A 16,979-nucleotide genomic window follows, 5' to 3' on the forward strand; every position below is an offset into this window, starting at 1 on the left:
GCAACCATAGGAGATAGATATATAACCAATGTTTCAGGAACGAGCCCTTCATCAAGGCATGCTCAGGTCCGAAATGTCTGAAATATATCTTTACCTCCCATGGACGTTGTGAGACCCTCTGAGATCCTCCAGTACTTCTGTGTTTTCACTACAATCACAGTGCAAACTTCTATGTTTCGCTTTGGACATTTTTATACAACAGCTACTTGCATTTAGGCAACCCTGTTAATATGGTGAAACAATTCCAAGAACAATTAATTGAACAAAATTTTTCACCTTGGCTAAAGGAGGGAGGGAGGCAGGCAGAAAGGTTTAGGGAGGGTGTTCCTGAATATATGGTCTTGGCAGCTGAAGACAGAGCAAGAACTGAACAGTGGAGCAATCAAAGAGGCCCTTCAGCCCACAATGTCTGTACTGAGCAAAATGCCAAAGCTGAACAAAATCTCTTCTGTCCACACATGATACATTGACCCCCCTCCCCATTTCTTGCTTCAAACTGTCACTCTTTTTAAAAATTGGAATTGTTTTGCTTTGTGATCATTTGCATTCAATTTTGTTTCAGCAAATTGTGAAGGCGATGAAATGATTTGGCCTGGAGTAGGAGGGGTTACTGAGCCTGTTTTTGATGGGCCTGAACTCCCAGCTGCTGCACCTGTGCTGGGAACTTAATGAGCCTTGCAGAGATGACAGTGGACCCCAGCTGTCGGGTGTCTCCTCCCCTCTTTTACGTGGGACTGTCTAGTGCTGTTTGCTAATCTTCAATTTATCTGCCTTATTGGTGCAATCTAAGCTGATTGAGTTTCACTGCCGGCTAGCAGTTGCTGGGCTTGGAAAATTGCTGGCAGCAGACACACACTCTTCCTGCCCAGCACTTTATCAGCTGCTTGAAGCCTGGCAGATCTGTTGTCGGGTCGATCTTCACGCCTCGGACCAAATTGTGTTTTGTCTGCCGTTTTCTTTAAAAGTGCTGGAGATTGCCTGGGAACTTCTGCGTCACCCTATTCATTTTTTTCCTCTCTGAGGTTTTTGTTTCCAATGAAAAGCTATCCAGGAATGATTGCAGGTGAGAGGTGGTGTGATACAAAAGAGTCGTTATACAAGTGGGAGGGAGGACTCGGGGAAGATCCTCCTTCTGCTTCATTGCTTAAGATTTGCTTCACAAGATTGGGTTGTGATGGCGTATATTGTGAAAGTTGTCACCACTTTCCAAGAAACCATGTTCCTTTTGATTGGCCTGCAGCTTTATGAATGAATGCAGCTGTTGCCTGCACTCACCAACTTGCCAGGTGCTGAGCACGGAAAGGAAGGCCCTTCCATTTAGCACACAGGAGTTTTATCTGTTCATAGGGTTTTTAAAAAGTTTTTTGCCTGATCTCGCAAATGGGATCTTTAAAATGTCAATATTGATTGAAACAATGAGCCAATGCTACCACTTTATTGATCATTGATATGCATGGTTGAAAGTTCTGTAACCACTTTATTAATGATAATGGGGCAGAGCAACATACTTCAGAATTTATTGTTGTGAAATTTGATGTGTTGTGGAAGCACCATAGTGCAAACATTCATATTGTAACCATCTTCCAACATTACTATAATTAAAAAAAAAGTATTGCAAGAAAAGTAAGGCAGTGTCTTTGGTTCATTGATCATTCATGAATCTGATGGCAGCGGGGAAGCTGTCCTTGTGCCATTGAGGCTCCTGTACCCTTTCCTTAATGGTAGCAGAGTGAAGAGGGCATGGCTTGGGTGGTGGGGGTCTTTGAGGAGAGGGGTTGCTTTTTTAAGTCACCTCCTCATGTAGATCTCCTCGATGGAATGAAGTCTGGTGCCTGTGATGTTGCAGGCCGAGTTAACAACTGCCTGGAGGAGAATGTAATCAACTGAAATAAACAGTTGCTTAATTAGGATTATACAAATCCAACATGCCAGGTCAACCAATAGCTGATCCATCTTGTCCAGAAGATGGAACCAGAGGTGTCAGCTTCTGCTAAAAGGATGGCAACTTCTAAGCTTGTTCACAGAATCAGTATTTTGTGAACCAGTGATCAGTTATGGAACTGGATGTTTGGAGAGGAGGTGGAATCAATCTGTTCATTTGCTCAAATATGAATTTTTTTTTTAAATCTTGTGCACGAGGAAATTAGTAATTCAGGAGGTTGTATTGAGTCTGTTGAGGAAGAGGGACTTAGCTCTAAGATTAAAAACACAGAAATGCTGGAGCAACTCTGCTTGTCTCTCAGCATCCACAGGAGATGAAGATATATAACCAACACTTTGGGCCTGAGCCCTTCAAGGTCTAAGCAAAAAGCAGGCAGATGTCTGATGCCTACTTGCTTTTTGCTTGTACTTTGAAGAAGGGTTCAGGCCTAAGACGTCGGTAACGTACCTTTACTTCCTATGGACCTTGCGAGACCTGCTGAGATCCTCCAGCATTTCTGAGTTTTTACTACAATCACAGTGTCTGCAGACTTTTGTGTTTCACTTGGCTCTAGGGATCTAACATTTTACAAAATTGTTGTGAGAGCTTTGCTGAGCATTGCACTAGCTCTTACTGATTCAGTTCCCTTCTCATGCAAAGTGCTGACCCTCCTATGAAGTGTGGGTCTCATCCTGAAGGAAGGGTTCTCTCGCTGGCTCACTGCTTCAGAAGGTGTTGACTCTTTGTTGTGCCTTGCAGCAGTGTTACCATGTTTGTTCCTGAGCTTCCATCTGTAATTGGTGAAGAAGCAAAGAAGGTGTTCTTTCAACGTTTTGTAATTTTGCAGATGTTTGACAGCTGACACATCAGGAGACTCGCATTTTATTATACTGTACTTGTGCACACTTGTGTGTGTGTGTGTGTTGCTCTGCATGTGTGGATCTAAATGTGCCTGCACATGTCTGTCTGCTTGTTTCCCTCGCATTCCTGTCCATTGGTCATGTGTCCTTCTGTTTGCTTGTCATAACTTGCGTTGCATACAGTGCACAAGGTAGGAATTCTTTGTTGCATAACAGTGGTACCAGACTCTTATCAGCCAGACAGTGTGCAACCTATTTAAATTGAGTTTGGAGTTGGAAATGAGCCAAATTGAAGGTTTTTGGCATCTCTCGCGTGTACCACTGAGCGTGTAGTTCCCGTAGAGCCTGTTGGCATGTGTTCTGATGTGGCTGTTTTTAGCTCCGGGGCCTTAACCTATCCAAGGAAGGATTACACGGCACTGTCTCTTGTGTAATCCCTCTCACCAGCCAGTTTACATAGCTCAGATGGATGAAAGTTGCTTTGTCTCTGGGCCACTTCACTCTCCATTTTCCTGGCACTTGGTTTACTGGAGAAATTAAAACTTTGAGTACAAGAGTGGTGATAAGATTAGTTCTGTTAGAACACTATAGATCTGCACTCTTTGTTCCCTCAAATTAAATTTCATCCTGACTTTTGAACCTGCCTTCGCTTTCCGAAAAACATCAGCAACGTTAAAAAATCACAACTTCTGTTTACAAACTACCACAGTCACCGAAGTGATGGAGAAGATCATCAAAACGAGGTCAAAGAGGTGTTTTGAAGCTTGCTCCAAAGCAGCCATTCTCTGCTGGGGAGAGGGAGGGGTGAGTGCTCAGCACATTTAAGTAAAAGCCTTGTTTTATATTCACCTCGCGTAACATAAATGTTTTTTTTACGTAGTCGGTAGGAGTGAAGGACAGAAGGAACCAAAACTTTTCTGCTTCACGGGGAAGTGGGCCCAAAGTGCATTCCAGATTATTAAAATCGAGGTCTTACTTCAATGGGAGCAGGCCCACAAAATGGGAGCAGGCCCACAAAAGAAGAGATAAATGGGGCAGTGCAAATTCAAACAATTATAGATTATAGCAGTTAGAATAGAATTATACCTAAATTTATGATGCTAAAGGAGGTCATTATGCCCATGCTGGTCAATAAGGTAATTAGCTAGCTCCATCCCACCTTCCAGCAGTAGGAATACATGTTACTAATCTTCTCACACCCTCCACATTTTTCTAAATCCTTCCTCTAATTCTTCTCTTGTGTGTCACCTGGCTTTTGAACCTTCTACTCAGAGAGACAGTTCTTATTATTTATTACAATCTGACTTTCATAATTTGATACACCTCATTTAAGTCTCCCATTAATTTATTTTGAAAAATAAACTTGGCTTTTCCAATCTTTGATCATAGGTAAAATTTTCCAGTCCTAACAGCATGATTGTAAATCCCTCTACCTTCTCCACTGCAAGCGTGTCTCGTGTACATGGGCTCAGAAGTGTAGTTTATCGTCAAAGGTGTTATAATTGGTGCCACATGACAGTAAAGGAAGCACATTAGTTGAGGATCCTTTGTCTTGAAGATGTGAAGTGTAAGGGCCATTTTATTTATTTCATTAAACAAGTTATCAATAATTTTGAGCTTGGTCTGCACAAATGCATAGGGCAACTCAATAAACGATCTTGTGTTGACCTTGGTTCTGGACTGTAAACAATGAGGGTTGTACAGTTTCCCATTGGTTCTGAAGATTATCTCTATTCCAGTGAGAATCAATGTTGTGTCCCATTCCCCAGCAGAAAGGCTAAGGTTGCTCTCATAGGCAACATTGGGCTGTCTACATCACTTTCATGCCCAGCTCGAGACTCCTGAAACACGCAGCTTAGTGACAGTATGGATGTTTGGAATGAAACGTCCTATAGTTGAATGAGAGAAAGGGACCACCTCGATAAAGGCCCCCGACCCAAGATGTTGACTGATCACTTTTTTCCTTGGATTCTGCCTGACCATTTGACTTCCTCCAGCCTGCCCAATGTTTAGAACATCACAGCACAGTACAAGCCCTTGATGTTTTGCTGACCTATATATTCCTACAGAAAAAATATTTAAACCCTTTCTACCTTGTAACCCTCTTTTTCTTTCATCCATGAGCCTGTCTAAGAGTTTCTTAAATGCCCTGAATGTTTCAGCCTTCCCTGGCAAGGCATTTCCAGGCACCCACAAATGGATTCCAATTAATGTCAAGGAGAGGGATGGAGTCAAAGGCTGCAAAACAGAGTTAACAATCAGTAACTTGGGTGATCCTATCAGTCTTCTCAATGAGTTTATTGTGTCTTTTTGCAATTTAAACCCATTGTACGAGTGCAAAAAAGGTGCTGATGAGGTAGAGTTGCATTTCACAGCATACATGTAGAAGATGATACCATGTTTTGAGATGATGTTACAGAGGAGCAGCTTGCACATGAGGGGTTGGAAGGGACCTAAATTATAATCCTTGAGAGACACCTGAGATGAAAGTGGTGAAGTAGGAAGTGAGGGGATTCTTTGAATATACTGAAAATATATTATTGAAACAAAGTGAGGAGAGAAACACAATTCCAGGAGACATTAAACAATATATTTTAAAATATTGAACAGATTTGTATCACAGTCTATGTGTAATATTGTTATTTCTGTCTCAGAATATTACAATGTGCTGTTACCTAATGCTTACAGGGGGTATAATCCAGTAATGGATTACCTCTGGGGATCAAGTTATGTCCATGTTTTTTTTGGTCCTCTCTTCCACTCTTGCTCTTTCCCTTCCATTCTCTTCATCGCACTCTCACACCCGCACCAGAGGAGGGGGTGAACAGTACACCATCTGCAGGACTAAATCATGCCTGTTTCTATCGATTATTTGAATGGTCAGATCCTAAACAGCTTCTAAATCCAATTCTGCTTCTCTCAAAATGCAACTGTCAGTTCTGAGAGCCTGCTCCTTTAACGGTGAAATGGTTTCCTGGAGTGTGAGTGGGAGCTGCTTACAAAGATCTGTGGCAATGTATGATCTTGAGCTGCCGTGTAGGAGAGCTCTTGTTAAATACAGTGACTACTGTACTACGTCTGAATTAGTGAGCCACTTGTTTGGCTCACTGGGTAGTGGTGGGAGTTCTCCAACGTAAATCTCAATGAGCTGACAATCTTTAACAATATGCTGTTAGAACGTTCTAGACAAGACAAATAGATTTGCATGAATTGCCAAATGATTTTCTGTTCTTCTCAAATGCCAAGTGTCCTTGCTATTAGATCTCCATAAACATCAAACAAAAGTATATTGACAGACATTCAAACTTGCTGACGAAGCAGTGCTCATTAGATTTCCTCTGTCCTTCACCGACCCGCAGACCTCGTCCTGTATGTCATTGAGCAGCAAAACCTCTTTTTCCCCACCCCCCACACCCTCCATCCATCACCAAGCCGTAGACCCCCTCCCCCCTCTCTGTCCATCACTGATTTGTGGATCCATCCCTGTCCATCATGGACTTGTGGATTTCCCTTTGTTTATCTGTGACCTGTGAATCCTGTCATTGACCCAGACAACTCCAATTCATCACTTGCTGTCGAATAGTCTTTCCCCATTGATTTCCCATTATTCACCAGTGTTCCATGGATTTCTTCAATGATTTGCTTTTAGAACACTGTGTTACTGCTCCATAAATTCTGCATTATGTCCCTGCCCTACCCCTCGCATCACTCTCAAAAAAGGTGTGCCTTTGCTCTGTTACACTTGGTACACTGGGTTTCTTCCCCCACCCCCCCCCCACCCCACCGCACCCCTTCCCCTTACCCAGGCCATCACTCTTAGTAACCCACTGGATGCTCCGTTACTCCCTGTGCACCGTTTTCTCAATTGCCCACGATGTGTAGGGCTACTAATCGATCATTCTTGAAATGCTATGAAAAACTGTTTATGTACACTGCATTGCTGTCCAGTCATCATTTTTAATCCGTTTCTCTTTATCTCCGCCTCCCCGCCCGTTGCTCTCGGTAATGTCACTATTCTGCTACTCACGTAGCTCTGAATAATAGTTTATAACTATTTGCCATCTGAAATTCTGTTCAGTTATTTTCAGATTCCAGGATCATGTTTTATTGCCCTAGTTTTTACTTGTGGTATTAAATATAATTTGCATTCTGCAGATGAGCGGACCTTAACAGAAGAGAAAGTTCTGCTTTGTCAGCACCAGGAATGTGTGGACAAGAGGAGGGCTATTAAGGTAAAGAGACTTGTTTCTTCTTGGACTGATTGTTTACATTCACTCTTCTATTTTCTCTCTCTCTCTTCCAACCATTAACCCCAACCCCACCTCTTCCCATAATATCTTTGATTTCATAACTCCGGGATAATAATATAGCTAGGATTTTCACTCTGTTTCAAGTTGCTGCTGCCATCCAATGGTCAATGGGCCACCTACACTCACGCCGTCCTGCTGAAGTAACAACAGAAAAGCAAAAAAAAAACTTCAATAGGTCAGGCAGCATCTGATATTCAGGTTGAACTTCAGGTTTATGAAGCATATTTACCTAGATCAATAGGGACAACACATTGAGCTGTTTTATAATTTGTGATTTTTAGCCATGTTGTTTTGCAGTGAAATTTTGTGATTTTAATTTACCTTTTATACCAGCATCAAGACCATTAGTCTTTAACTTGATTATATAAATTCATTTGCTATCAGAGCAGGTCAAAGGCCTTAACCCTCCAAAACCTTTTCACCATCTACAAAGCACACAATAAGGCATGAGGAAATACCACTTTCTTTAAGGTTCAAGGGTGTTTTTATTGTCAACTTTTTCCTGCTATAAAGGCCCACTGTTATGAGCCCAGAGGACCCCAAAACCCAGCAGCAATAGTTATTCACCAAGACAAATGGTTACTTAAACAAAAGTTGTTTTTAATTATCTTTAAACATGAAAACAGAATCACACTTTAACTTATCACTATTGACTTAACTAATCTAACTTAACCCCCTTCTAATTCTAAGTGCACGTGTATGTAATGTGGGTGTATGTTCAGACAAGTTCTTTGGTTGACAGTCCAATCTCACTTCTCATTCCTCCAAGTTCACTGGTTGCAGGCAATTCTTATACTATGCTCAGAATTTAACATTTATAAAGTTCACCAGGCTTTGGTGCTTGAAAGGTAAATGGTTACCACTCAGGAAGGTTCTCGTCGGTTTTCAGAGAGAGATTTATTGTTCGCTGGACACCCACAACTGATTCCTTTTTAATCAGCCACTTCAGTGTCTTGCTGAAGAATCTTGTCCCCTCAGGGTTCTCCAGATGATGACCTCTTTCCTTCAGGTCACCACAGAGTTCATTTTTGTTTCTCTTATTTCAAGTGAAACATGAGGCAGCCAGTCCTCTCCTCTTGCATGAACCACAGGGGCTTTGATCAGGCTGAATCAAGCACCCACAACCCATCTTCCAATTGGGGGTTTTCCACAAGCTTTCCAGCTTGTCCTGTTCCAGTCCCAGCTGCTGCTGACTGTAACACTGCAGAACTGATCTCTCCTCTCTCCTCTCTCCTCTTCCTAGAACAGCAAGTTCCACTCCAGACAGCCTGTGGCTCTGATGAGTTCTTTCATCTGTTGCCTTTATGTAAATGACAATCCATTAGTGAAGTCTCTTGGGCACTCTCCAAAGCTTTTGCAAAGGGTCTTGAAGCCGGCCAGTCTAGCATGAGCAGAGCTCCAGTATTTTAAATAAGATCTGTTTTAAAGTGTTTGTATTTGACCTACACTAATAAACCTGCCCTAATGTATCTCCCAAAAACATATCTATATACTGTCACACCACAAAGCATCGACATTAGCATTGCCCGGCGCTCCCAATAATAAAATGAAGGGAGTCCCTCCAGCGCTCCCACAGCCTTACAGGCTCCTGTTCAATCCATTGGCAACCTAAGCACCAGATCTAACCCTCTGATATGATAAGGAAGCCTGAGGCCCTTCAGGCGTCTTTCTTGCCCTCAGCTTTCTCTCGAATCCCAGTTCCAATACCTGGATCATGTGAGCCAGTCTCCAGCAGCCCGCAGACTGGTATGAGTCTTTCAAACACAAGTTATGAACAAAACATAGGCTGTTCAGTCCAACAGCTGCTGAGCCCCTCACTAGTCTGAGAAGTGCAGCTTTATCAACCTCAATGTAGGGCTAAGCAACCCATTTCATTAGCACTCCATTCATCACTCCCTTGACTAGCAGTGCACTCTGGGTACAGAATCTGCCATTTACCTAGTCATAACCTCCCTAAGTGCACAAATCACTACTATCAAGAATTATTAGGGATCATGATGAAATAACCCCTCCAAAACACACTCCGACCTTGCTTGGCAATATATTGCCAGTCATCCATCATTATTTGCTAAAATCTTGGAGCATCCCTTTTAACTGTATATTGGGAATGCCGTCAACACACAAACTGCAACAATTCAAAATGGCGGCTCACCATGACAATTTTGAGGACAATTGGGGATGGGTAATAATGTTAGCTATGCCAGGAACAGTGCACTCTATCGGAGACAAATTTAAGACTTGCTGGTTATCGTGCTTCCACTGGCAAAATTCAAGAAGGACCAAGGAGTTGCCCAGAGTCTCAGCAAACATTCCTCTTTCAACTAAGACTGAAACTGATCACAAATTTCATGATTGTGGGAATTCTGTGAGCATGAAATAACATTGTTTAATAAAAATAAGAATGAAAGTTCACCAATATTACAATAATGATTACACTTCAGAAATCTTTCAGTCAGCATTTTGCAGTGTTCTGAAAGATCGTCGGTGTTGCCATCCAAAGACAGGCATTTAGGAGGATAGAAGATGCAAATCAAAAAATTGCAGATGCTGAAAATCTGATATAAAATCAGAAAATACACTCAGTCGCTAAGGCAGCAATTGTGGAAACAGGAAGTACACTTAACAACTCAGTGAAACACAAACTTCCTCAAGGAATAAGCAAAGAACAGGAACTCGTCTGGTCTCGCAGCATCAGACACCTTCCTGTTCTTTGCTTATTCCTTGAGGAAGGGCTCAGGCCTGGATCTTCACCTCCTATGGACTCTGCAAGACCCGCTGAGTTCCTCTAGAATTTCTGTGTGTTTTTACTAACAATTCGGGTCAGAGGACCTTGATCAGAGTAAGGAGAGGCGGAAGAAAGCTCAAGTGAAAATAAAAATAAAAGTCTAGCCCTCCCATTACTTATACAAATTAAAAAATTTTTTAAATCTCCCTTTCCCAGTTGTAATAAAGGTGTTCTGGCCTGTATTGTTAACCCTGTTTCTCTTTCCACAGATGCTCCCTGACCTATTGAGGTTTTTTTTTTGCTTTTCTGTTGTTACTTCAGCAGGACGGCGTGAGTGTAGGTAGCTCAATGACCATTGGATGGCAGCAGCATTTTGCTCAGCCCAGAAAATAAGCCTTGGCTTTCCAGGGAATTCTTTCATTGGCCTGTTAGAATTTTAGTTGATGACTCCTGAAGAATCACCATTAATTCTATTTATATTCAGATGCTGGGTGCAGTGTGTTCTAGAATGGTTACCTCACAACTTGTGTCTGAATGGTCCTTTTGGGAGCTCTTCCAAAAGAGCTATGATCTCATGGGGTAGGGTGACTGTGCAATATGATGGTCACTAATCTGATCTTCCATAAAAACTCTTTGCTAATTTACATGAGATTGGTTGTTCAAGTGAAGTGTGCTGAGTGCTACGTTGGCAAGTTTTAGCAGTTTCACCCCATTGTCCACAGTGAGAGGGGTTGTTCAATGAGGAAATGTCAAAATAGAATTTGATGAGAAAGGTGTAGGAGAAAGTGTGTATGACACACAATGCCCTTCTAACCCATCTCCCTGCTGCGTGGCTCAGTTAGATCATGCATTGTTTTAGCATGACAATGACTGCAAAATTTGGCTCCCCTCTGGCTGACTTCATTGTACCAAAACATCATCATGAAAGGGAACTGTAAGCATTGCTTTACAAAGTTGGCAAAGAGTTAAAAATTGTGCTTCTTGTAATAGAACATTTTAGGGTGCTTTGTGTTGTGGCTGCATAAGGGAAGTTTAAAAGGACAAGTTGCCAGGTTCAGAGTGGAAGGATGGGATTTCAGTATGGGTGTGCGTGAGTTCAGTATTGACCGGTTGGGTGGGGGGGGGGGGGGGGGCGGGGAAGAGAAAGAGTGCAGTCTGAGTCATGATGTTAGGGGGAGGGAAAGAGAGAGTGCAGTCTGAGTCATGATGTTACGGGGGGGGGGGAAGAGAGAGTGCAGTCTGAGTCATGATGTGAGTTGGGGGGGGAAGAGAAAATGCAGTCTGAGTCATGATGTTGGGGGGGAAAGAGAGAGTGCAGTCTGAGTCATGATGTTGGGGGGGGAAGAGAGAGTGCAGTCTGAGTCATGATGTTGGGGGGGAAGAGAGAGTGCAGTCTGAGTCATGATGTTGGGGGGGGAGAGAGAGTGCAGTCTGAGTCGTGATGTTAGGGGGGGGAAGAGAGAGTGCAGTCTGAGTCATGATGTTAGGTGGGAAGAGAGAGTGCAGTCTCAGTCATGATGTTAGGGGGGGAAGAGAGAGTGCAGTCTGAGTCATGATGTTGGGGTGGGAAGAGAGAGTGCAGTCTGAGTCTTGATGTTGGGGGGGAAGAGAGAGTGCAGTCTGAGTCATGATGTTAGTTGGGGGGGGAAGAGAGAGTGCAGTCAGAGTCATGATGTTAGGGGGGGAAAAGAGAGTGCAGTCTGAGTCATGATGTTGGGGTGGGAAGAGAGAGTGCAGTCTGAGTCTTGATGTTGGAGGGGAAGAGAGAGTGCAGTCTGAGTCATGATGTTGGGGGGGGAAGAGAGAGTGCAGTCTGAGTCATGATGTTGGGGGGGAAGAGAGAATGCAGTCTGAGTCATGATGTTAGGTGGGGAAGAGAGAGTGCAGTCTGAGTCATGATGTTGGGGTGGGGAAGAGAGAGTGCAGTCTGAGTCATGATGTTGGGGGGGAAGAGAGAGTGCAGTCTGAGTCATGATGTTAGGGGGGAGAGAGAGTGCAGTCTGAGTCATGATGTTAGGGGGGAAGAGAGAGTGCAGTCTGAGTCATGATGTTGGGGGGGGGAAGAGATAGTGCAGTATAAGTCATGATGTTAGGGGGGAAGAGAGAGTGCAGTCTGAGTCATGATGTTGGGGTGGAGAAGAGAGAGTGCAGTCTGAGTCATGATGTTAGGGGGGGAAGAGAGAGTGCAGTCTGAGTCATGATGTTGGGGGGGGAAGAGTGAGTGCAGTCTGAGTAATGATGTTAGGGGGGGAAGAGAGAGTGCAGTCTGAGTCATGATGTTGGGGGGGAAAGAGAGTGCAGTCTGAGTCATGATGTTGGGGGGGAAAGAGAGTGCAGTCTGAGTCATGATGTTGGGGGGGAAGAGAGAGTGCAGTCTGAGTCATGATGTTGGGGGGGAAGAGAGAGTGCAGTCTGAGTCGTGATGTTAGGGGGGGAAAGAGAGTGCAGTCTGAGTCATGATGTTGGGGGGGAGAGAGAGTGCAGTCTGAGTCATGATGTTAGGGGGGGAAGAGAGAGTGCAGTCTGAGTCATGATGTGGGGGGGGGAGAAAGAGAGTGCAGTCTGAGTCATGATGTTGGGGGGGGAGAGAGAGTGCAGTCTGAGTCATGATGTTAGGGGGGAAGAGAGAGTGCAGTCTGAGTCATGATGTTGGGGGGGAGAGAGAGTGCAGTCTGAGTCATGATGTTAGGGGGGAAGAGAGAGTGCAGTCTGAGTCCTGATGTTAGGGGGGAAAGAGAGAGTGCAGTCTGAGTCATGATGTTAGGGGGGGGGGGAAGAGAGAGTGCAGTCTGAGTCATCATGTTAGGGGGGGGAGAGAGAGTGCAGTCTGAGTCGTGATGTTAGGGGGGGAAGAGAGAGTGCAGTCTGAGTCATGATGTTAGGGGGGGGAAGAGAGAGTGGAGTCTGAGTCATGATGTTGGGGGGGGGAAGAGAGAGTGCAGTTTGAGTCATGATGTTAGGGGGGGAGAGAGAGTGCAGTCTGAGTCATGATGTTAGGGGGGAAGAGAGTGCAGTCTGAGTCCTGATGTTAGGGGGGGGAAGAGAGAGTGCAGTCTGTGTCATGATGTTAGGGGGAGGAGAGAGAGTGCAGTCTGAGTCGTGATGTTAGGGGGGGGGAAGAGAGAGTGCGGTCTGAGTCGTGATGTTAGGGGGGGAAGAGAGAGTGCAGTCTGAATCATGATGTTAGTGGGGGGAGAGAGAGTGCAGTCTGAGTCGTGATGTTGGGGGGGGGAGAGAGAGTGCAGTCTGAGTCCTGATGTTAGGGGGGGAAGAGAGAGTGCAGTCTGAGTCATGATGTTAGGGGGGGAGAGAGAGTGCAGTCTGAGTCGTGATGTTAGGGGGGGAAGAGAGAGTGCAGTCTGAGTCATGATGTTAGGGGGGGGGAAGAGAGAGTGCAGTCTGAGTCATGATGTTAGGGGGGAGAGAGAGTGCAGTCTGAGTCATGATGTTAGGGGGGGGAAGAGAGAGTGCAGTCTGAGTCATGATGTTGGGGGAGGGAAGAGAGAGTGCAGTCTGAGTCATGATGTTAGGGGGGGAAGAGAGTGTGCAGTCTGAGTCATGATGTTAGGGGGGGAAGAGAGAGTCCAGTCTGAGTCATGATGTTAGGGTGGCGGAAGAGAGAGTGCAGTCTGAGTCATGATGTTAGGGGGGGAAGAGAGAGTGCAGTCTGAATCATGATATTAGGGGGGGGGCAGAGAGAGTGCAGTCTGAGTCATTATGTTAGGGGGGAAGAGAGAGTGCAGTCTGAGTCATGATGTTGGGGAGGGGAAGAGAGAGTGCAGTCTGAGTCATGATGTTAGGGGGGGAAGAGAGAGTGCAGTCTGAGTCATGATGTTAGGGGGGGGAAAGAGAGAGTGCAGTCTGAGTCATGATGTTAGGGGGGAAGAGAGAGTGCAGTTTGAGTCATGATGTTCGGGGGGCGGAAGAGAGAGTGCAGTCTGAGTCATGATGTTGGGGGGGGGGGAGAGAGAGTGCAGTCTGAGTCATGATGTTGTGGGGGGAAGGGAGAGTGCAGTCTAAGTCATGATGTTAGGGGGGGAAGAGAGAGAGCAGTCTGAGTCATGATGTTAGGGGGGGAAGAGAGAGTGCAGTCTGAGTCATGATGTTAGGGGGGGAAGAGAGAGTGCAGTCTGAGTCATGATGTTGGGGGGGGGAAGAGATAGTGCAGTATAAGTCATGATGTTAGGGGGGAAGAGAGAGTGCAGTCTGAGTCATGATGTTGGGGTGGAGAAGAGAGAGTGCAGTCTGAGTCATGATGTTAGGGGGGGAAGAGAGAGTGCAGTCTGAGTCATGATGTTGGGGGGGGGAAGAGTGAGTGCAGTCTGAGTAATGATGTTAGGGGGGGAAGAGAGAGTGCAGTCTGAGTCATGATGTTGGGGGGGAAAGAGAGTGCAGTCTGAGTCATGATGTTGGGGGGGAAAGAGAGTACAGTCTGAGTCATGATGTTGGGGGGGAAGAGAGAGTGCAGTCTGAGTCATGATGTTGGGGGGGAAGAGAGAGTGCAGTCTGAGTCGTGATGTTAGGGGGGGAAAGAGAGTGCAGTCTGAGTCATGATGTTGGGGGGGAGAGAGAGTGCAGTCTGAGTCATGATGTTAGGGGGGGAAGAGAGAGTGCAGTCTGAGTCATGATGTGGGGGGGGAGAAAGAGAGTGCAGTCTGAGTCATGATGTTGGGGGGGAGAGAGAGTGCAGTCTGAGTCATGATGTTAGGGGGGAAGAGAGAGTGCAGTCTGAGTCATGATGTTGGGGGGGAGAGAGAGTGCAGTCTGAGTCATGATGTTAGGGGGGAAGAGAGAGTGCAGTCTGAGTCCTGATGTTAGGGGGGAAAGAGAGAGTGCAGTCTGAGTCATGATGTTAGGGGGGGGGGGGAAGAGAGAGTGCAGTCTGAGTCATCATGTTAGGGGGGGGAGAGAGAGTGCAGTCTGAGTCGTGATGTTAGGGGGGGAAGAGAGAGTGCAGTCTGAGTCATGATGTTAGGGGGGGGAAGAGAGAGTGGAGTCTGAGTCATGATGTTGGGGGGGGGAAGAGAGAGTGCAGTTTGAGTCATGATGTTAGGGGGGGAGAGAGAGTGCAGTCTGAGTCATGATGTTAGGGGGGAAGAGAGTGCAGTCTGAGTCCTGATGTTAGGGGGGGGAAGAGAGAGTGCAGTCTGTGTCATGATGTTAGGGGGAGGAGAGAGAGTGCAGTCTGAGTCGTGATGTTAGGGGGGGGGAAGAGAGAGTGCAGTCTGAGTCGTGATGTTAGGGGGGGAAGAGAGAGTGCAGTCTGAATCATGATGTTAGGGGGGGGAGAGAGAGTGCAGTCTGAGTCGTGATGTTGGGGGGGGGGAGAGAGAGTGCAGTCTGAGTCCTGATGTTAGGGGGGGAAGAGAGAGTGCAGTCTGAGTCATGATGTTAGGGGGGGAGAGAGAGTGCAGTCTGAGTCGTGATGTTAGGGGGGGAAGAGAGAGTGCAGTCTGAGTCATGATGTTAGGGGGGGGGAAGAGAGAGTGCAGTCTGAGTCATGATGTTAGGGGGGAGAGAGATTGCAGTCTGAGTCATGATGTTAGGGGGGGGAAGAGAGAGTGCAGTCTGAGTCATGATGTTGGGGGAGGGAAGAGAGAGTGCAGTCTGAGTCATGATGTTAGGGGGGGAAGAGAGTGTGCAGTCTGAGTCATGATGTTAGGGGGGGAAGAGTGAGTCCAGTCTGAGTCATGATGTTAGGGTGGCGGAAGAGAGAGTGCAGTCTGAGTCATGATGTTAGGGGGGGAAGAGAGAGTGCAGTCTGAATCATGATATTAGGGGGGGGCAGAGAGAGTGCAGTCTGAGTCATGATGTTAGGGGGGAAGAGAGAGTGCAGTCTGAGTCATGATGTTGGGGAGGGGAAGAGAGAGTGCAGTCTGAGTCATGATGTTAGGGGGGGAAGAGAGAGTGCAGTCTGAGTCATGATGTTAGGGGGGGGAAAGAGAGAGTGCAGTCTGAGTCATGATGTTAGGGGGGAAGAGAGAGTGCAGTTTGAGTCATGATGTTCGGGGGGCGGAAGAGAGAGTGCAGTCTGAGTCATGATGTTAGGGGGGGAGAGAGAGTGCAGTCTGAGTCATGATGTTATGGGGGCGGAAGAGAGAGTGCAGTCTGAGTCATGATGTTAGGGGGGAAGAGAGAGTGCAGTCTGAGTCATGATGTTAGGGGGGGGAAGAGAGAGTGCAGTCTGAGTCATGATGTTAGTGGGGGAGAGAGAGTGCAGTCTGAGTCGTGATGTTAGGGGTGGAAGAGAGAGTGCAGTCTGAGTCATGATGTTAGGGGGGAGAAGAGAGAGTGCAGTCTGAGTCGTGATGTTGGGGGGGAAGAGAGGGTGCAGTCTGAGTCATGATGTTGGGGGGGAAGAGAGAGTGCAGTCTGATTCATGATGTTAGAGGGGGAAGAGAGAGTGCAGTCTGAGTCATGATGTTAGGGGGGGAAGAGAGAGTGCAGTTTGAGTCATGATGTTAGGGGGGCGGAAGAGAGAGTGCAGTCTGAGTCATGATGTTAGGGGGGGAGAGAGAGTGCAGTCTGAGTCGTGATGTTAGGGGGGGAAGAGAGAGTGCAGTCTGAGTCATGATGTTAGTGGGGGGAAGAGAGAGTGCAGTCTGAGTCATGATGTTAGGGGGGTGAAGAAAGAGTGCAGTCTGAGTCATGATTTTAGGGGTGGGGAAGAGAGAGTGCAGTCTGTGTCATGATGTTAGGGGGGGAGAGAGAGTGCAGTCTGAGTCATGATGTTGGGGGGGGGGGAGAGAGAGTGCAGTCTGAGTCATGATGTTGGGGGGGGGAAGTGAGAGTGCAGTCTGAGTCATGATGTTAGGGGGGGAAGAGAGAGTGCAGTCTGAGTCATGATGTTGGGGGGGAAGAGAGAGTGCTGTCTGAGTCATGATGTTGGGGGGAAGTGAGAGTGCAGTCTGAGTCATGATGTTGGGTGGGAAGAGAGAGTGCAGTCTGAGACATGATGTTGGGGGGGAAAAGAGAGTGCAGTCTGAGTCATGATGTTGGGGGAAGAGAGAGTGCAGTCTAAATCATGATGTTAGGGGGGGAAGAGAGAGTGCAGTCTGAGTCATGATGTTAGGGGGGGGAAGAGAGAGTGCAGTCTGAGTCATGATGTTAGGGGGGGAAGAGAGAGTGCATTCTGAGTCATGATGTTGGGGGGGAAGAGATAG

The 16,979-nt window shown here is 46.2% G+C and overlaps 1 protein-coding gene across 1 annotated transcript in view; it reads left to right on the forward strand.

The window, feature by feature from the left end:
• The first annotated feature begins 6,936 nt into the window (after positions 1-6,936).
• Positions 6,937-16,979, forward strand: part of LOC138754425 (pleckstrin homology domain-containing family G member 5-like) — a 116,311-nt gene continuing 106,268 nt past the window's right edge. The window contains exon 1 of the mRNA XM_069918688.1: positions 6,937-7,013. The gene's annotated coding sequence lies outside the window, so the exon portion shown is untranslated. The remainder of the gene's footprint in view (positions 7,014-16,979) is intronic.

This window comes from Narcine bancroftii, chromosome 2, assembly GCF_036971445.1.
Source record: "Narcine bancroftii isolate sNarBan1 chromosome 2, sNarBan1.hap1, whole genome shotgun sequence".
NCBI lineage: Eukaryota > Metazoa > Chordata > Chondrichthyes > Torpediniformes > Narcinidae > Narcine > Narcine bancroftii.